General features: G+C 33.3%; 1 protein-coding gene across 1 annotated transcript in view; it reads right to left on the minus strand.

Annotated features, from left to right (window-relative positions):
* LOC101984500 (ankyrin repeat domain-containing protein 26-like) overlaps positions 1–659 on the minus strand; it is a 36,052-nt gene extending 35,393 nt beyond the window's left edge. Inside the window, exon 1 of the mRNA XM_026787844.1 lies at positions 609–659. The gene's annotated coding sequence lies outside the window, so the exon portion shown is untranslated. The remainder of the gene's footprint in view (positions 1–608) is intronic.
* Positions 660–5,557: the final 4,898 nt, after the last annotated feature.

Consider the following 5,557-nt stretch of genomic DNA (forward strand, 5'->3'; position numbering starts at 1 on the left):
GAGAGAGAGAGAGAGAGAGAGAGAGAGAGAGAGAGAGAGAGAGAGAGAGAGAGAGAGAGAGAACAGAGAACAAGAAAGGATGCTGATAGCTTTATGGAGAAGTATGGGAATAGTTGGTGTAAGGGTAATCCTAATCAGAATATATTATTGATAAATCTATTTCAATAAAAATGAAGATATGAAGGGATCTTGCTATGTACTTTAGGTTGTCTTCATACACCTGTAGAGGTCTGTCCTCTGTATAATAAGTGCACAGAAATAAAAATCTGTGAGATAGTGACCATCTTTTCTATTATCATTTTGAAAGTATGGGAAATACTATGCTCTTTATAATTAACCCCACAATACTTCTGAACAAATGTGGAATTTTTGCTGGGAATGTTAGGGTGAAAAAACATAGATGTAGAAATACCTAAAGAACAATTCATTTATTAAACATTTGCATAATATTGTAAATGCTTCTTTAAATATTGGTGAAACTGTGATATTTTCATTAATTAGAATGACTCCTTCTGTCACATTGGGTTGAAATGAAATAAAACCAATAACACCACACCCATTTCAGGCATTTTGAAATGCTTTTTTTCTGGAATAATTTGGGAAGTTACCTGACTTTAATATTTGTATTTTTTTCCTTCAAATTTTATATTTTCCTCATTGTCTTTTATTTCAGTGGAATCCTGGATGGAATTTGAAACAAAACACTCAGTAATTGATTCATATTTCATAAAACATGATGAAAGTTTTATGGGGGAAATGAAATTACCTACCTTTTTGGGGCAATATATCTTGTGAGATTCTAAAACAAATCAAGGAACAAATATAGTAATTTACATGTAAAAATGACTATCCTATATCTATACAAAGAAATTATATAGGTCGTTAATTGTAATTCATTTGTAAATGGTTACTTTAGATTTTGATTTGGGAGGATAAAGTTTCTTGTTTTCTTTAAAGAATATGGTTTTAATCAATTGGCAATATTGATAAATGTAACTGAAATAGAAGAGAAACATGTACTATCTTGAACTGTTGATTAATAGAGACAAACATGCTTTGTAAAGGATCAAATCATAATCCTGAGACTTGGCTTGACTGTCAATGAATAAAAAAACACAAGGTAAATGTGTATTTCTTTAATGGAACCCTTCACAGAAAATTATTTCATGAAATTCTAAAATTAAATCAATCACTTTTGTTCATTTGTAATTTAGGAATTGAAAACTGATGCCAATATGCTGAAAGAAAAACAATTAGTTATACACAAAAGTTTTGTGGATGAATAAGCCTCTGTGTACAATTGTAAAAGCTAAGTAATAAAACATTCACACTTGTGTATAATAGTTATGATGACATGTTCCCAAATATTCCCATGAGTTCTTTTTGAGAAACTTGAATGAGAAGGAGTATAAACTATAAACTAAGTATAACATTATCCTCTATTATTGATGCAAGGTTACTTAAAGCAAACACAAATTGCATATTAACTTGCTACAGGTCTGCTAGTATTCAAGGAAGATCTTCTATAATAATTCTTTAAATTATTATAATAATTTAAATAATTTTAATTATTATAATTATTTAAATAATTCTTTAAAATTATTATGCATTAGTTTGGAATAACATTTTTATACTGAAAATTACTTATGATAAGTCTTTTTCTCCATGTAATTTAGTATGTCTGCAGTTGTCATTCATGTACTGATTATGTTTAGGTAACCATGTTGGTGAGACTCCCATCAATTTTAAAGAACAAGAGAAAGGTGGTAATGGTACCTAAGTTAGACTGAGCAGGTTTTCATTCTTGCCTTTTTTTTGGATGGCTTCCCTGCCTGTAATGGCACCTGCAGGAATCCCCTCACCCAACAATTTACAGAGCTTATGGGTCCTGGAGATGAGATTGGCATGAACATTATTATCATGGTTCACACAGGCTGTTCCCTGACATTTCACATTTTTTAACAATGACCTGGACTCATGATGTGAGACCTGTAGGGTGCTAAAGGTGTTTCTGGAGAACGGGATCCACAGTGGGGCTACCCATAAGGAGCATGCCAACTACAAGACCTTTGCCAGCATGTACTTGGTTTATGAACTCAAGTACCAGGGCCACAGTGGGTCTATATTGCCAATAAGAATTTGTAACAGCCTCAGTTCCTCTACTTGTTCAGTTGTACTTATTATACTTCTTGGAATATAACCTTGTGCTCATGCTTACCAGGCACTGAAAACTGAAGTATAAAAACTCTCTGGTTTGTCAACATTTCTGGGTCTCTCCATAATTACCATGACACCATGAAATTATTTCCAACTCTGTTATTTTGACATATATCTTTTAAAATAGCAGCATTTTAAATAACATTTCTATGTGCATGGCTGACTCAATATGTTAGCATATGCCTATGGTAAGTAAAGCACAGCTGTGCAGGACCATGATCTCAGTGCTTAGCAAGGCTCCAAAAGAACAACATAAAGAAGACAGAAAAATTCAAAATATTTGTTTTCAAATCTGTGCTTTAAAACATGATTTATATACTTTGCACATTTATTGCTTCCATCATTTTTTTCTAGAAAAAGAAACACTATTTATTTTCACCTTTCCATTGTTTTTATTTGTCAAACTACCTTTCATGGTCTCCGAGTACCCTCTATTTTCTTAATCTCCATTTTTCTTTCTTTTTTCTAACGATTTAGTTTACTAAATCTTGCAGATTAATAATACTTTGTTACAGATTTACATTTTACATCCTATCTCAATCTTATAAATTTGGAATGTCACTGAAACTTTGTAAGATACTTAACGTGTTATCATATTGTACACATTATTTTTTACCATGCATTTGATAACCATCTCTGGGCTCATAAATATATAGTTCACCCTGACTTGAAAACAAAACAAATAAGGGGGAAAAAGCAAACAAACCACAAAAATGCATTTTTGAAATATTGACAACATGTAACTCTTACCTTTCCCTTGTCTACTTATAATGTTTTTACGTCTTGGAACTAGTCCCTTCAAAAACTGATGCATTCGCCTTGATGGAAGATGCTTCACATTATCCTGGTTAAAAAAAATACCAAAATGAGTTACACAAGATTTTCCCACTACTTTATAGGAAAAATTAAACTACTATTTTAAAAACAAACATTTCAATATTTCTTAGTTAAATGTAAGTATATTATTTCAAAATATATTCAAAAAGAACATATGCTATCTACATCAAGTACATGATTAAACTGGTATGTTAAGAGAAATGTAAACATGACATTGATGACAATGCCTGGTCCAAAGATTATTCAGCATCAAAGGAATTACAATTTTTCATGGAGAACTAAAGCACAGAGAAGCCTATTTTCTCAGTAGAATAGACTACAGTTACCTGCAAAGTGCAAACTCAAAGTGTCTGAATTAATTAAGATCCATTATATTCCAATGACTATTCAATAGCAGTGGCCACAATTCCCATTATATTTTCTGGCCTTCAAAAGTAAAACAAAAGTTTGAAGTTATTGTTTATCTACAAAATAACAGAAATGTTTCTGTATCACTCTTCATATTTCAGGTATTTTTAATAACATATTTTCATATTTTACCTTACATTTTTATAATTGATGAATAAAATAAGGAAATAAGTTAAAAATAAAGGTAAATAAAGTGAAACTAATATGGGTTTCTGTGCATTCTAAGAGGGTTCAAAGTTTTAGCTGAACATATTTAAAATTGAACTGTAAGTTATGAAATGTCCATCCCAAATATCTATGTATAAAAAAACTGCATGTAGCATACACATGCTTGTCTACTATAGAAAATAATATTTATTAAATTTAGGAACTAAACTTTTACATACTGATGAGTCTTTGCTTTCACTGTCAACAATAAGTTTCTCCTTTTTCTCTGATTCCATTTCCAAGTCAGTTTCTGTTGAAAGAATTTAGTATTTATTTAATTTCAATAATTATGAATAAAATCTCTAGGCCCTCAGTACAGGGGCAAAATTCTGGGCTTCACCACCACCAGCCAGCCAGGAGCAAGCTTGCTGCAGGTAGGCTGCTCCAACAATCCCCCATGGATTGTACCCTGTAAGCTGCAAGCCACATGCCTGCCCACAAAGCCTCCTATCCTCTGTGACATCAGTGGATGATCAGAAAGCAGGCTGGACATCCCACTCTCTACACTCTCTAGGTCCTCATTACTGAGGAGAAACTCCAGGCCCCTCTCCAAACTGCTGCAGCTTCACTAGGCAGCCAGCATTCAAGTTTCCTGCAGGTAGGCTGCTCCAACACCTTTACACCCTTCAACTATCCTGTAAGCCTCAAGACCTCAGAGGAACTCTGAAGCACAGTGCAGACAAAGAGAGGGAACAAGAAAGATCTCAGTGGCCCCCTGAGACACAGATAGCAACTGCAGGGAGCAGACTAAGAGAAACTCTCTGAGACACAGACAGCAACTGTAAGGATTTGACCAAGAGGCAAAGAAGCTTCTGACACAAATTCGAGAAAGAGATGTTAGGTGACAATGGAAGAATTCATTCAACAACCTAAAAAGCAACATGATAACACCAGAAACCAGTGATCATACAGCAGAAAAACCCGATGATCCTAACTAAGAAGGAGCATAAGAAAATGATCTTAAATATAACTTCATAAAGATGATAGAGATCCTTATAGATGAAATAAACCTCATATCAGGAAACTCCAACAAAGGGAAACACACAAACACTTACATCAAAATGAACAGGAATTAACAATCACTGGTCATTGATATCTCGTATTATCAACAGATTCAATTCACCTATAAAAAGACACAGACTAACATAATCAATATGAAAGCAGAAACCATCTTTCTTCTGTATACAAGAAACACAACTCATCCTCAAAGGCAGACATTACCTCAGAATAAAGGGATGTGGAAAGATTTTTCAATCAAATAAACCCATGAAACAAGGTATTAGCTATCCTAATATCTAACAAAATAGACTTAAAGCTAAAAATCTATGAGAAGAAATGTAGAAGTATTTTTTATACTTATCACAGAAAAAAATCTACCAAGATATCTCAATCCTGAATATCTATGGCCCAAGTACAAGAGCACCCACATAAGTAAAAGAAACACTGCAAAAACTTAAACCCTAGATCAAACCCCACACATTAATAGTAGGAGATTTTAACAACCCACTTTTTCCAATGGACAGTTCAACCAGACAGAAAATTATCAGAGAAATGAGAGAATTAACAGATGTTTGACTCAAATGGACTTAACAGACATCTATGAAACATTTAACACCCCAGCCCCCACAAAGACTATATCTTCTTCTCAGCACCTCATGGGACCTTCTGTAAAACCAACCACATTCTTGGTAACAAAGCAAACCTCAACAGATACAAAAAAAAAAAAGACATAACTCCCTGTATCTCATAGGATCACAATGGTTTAAAGTTAGAATTCAACAACAACATTAATTGCAGAAAGCCTACAAACTTATGTAAATTACCCCTGGGTAAAGGAAGAAATAAAGACTTCCTAGCATTCAACAAAAATGATGGCACAATGTACCCA

Source organism: Microtus ochrogaster (genome assembly GCF_000317375.1).
Source record: "Microtus ochrogaster isolate Prairie Vole_2 chromosome 14 unlocalized genomic scaffold, MicOch1.0 chr14_random_1, whole genome shotgun sequence".
Classification (NCBI taxonomy): Eukaryota; Metazoa; Chordata; class Mammalia; order Rodentia; family Cricetidae; genus Microtus; species Microtus ochrogaster.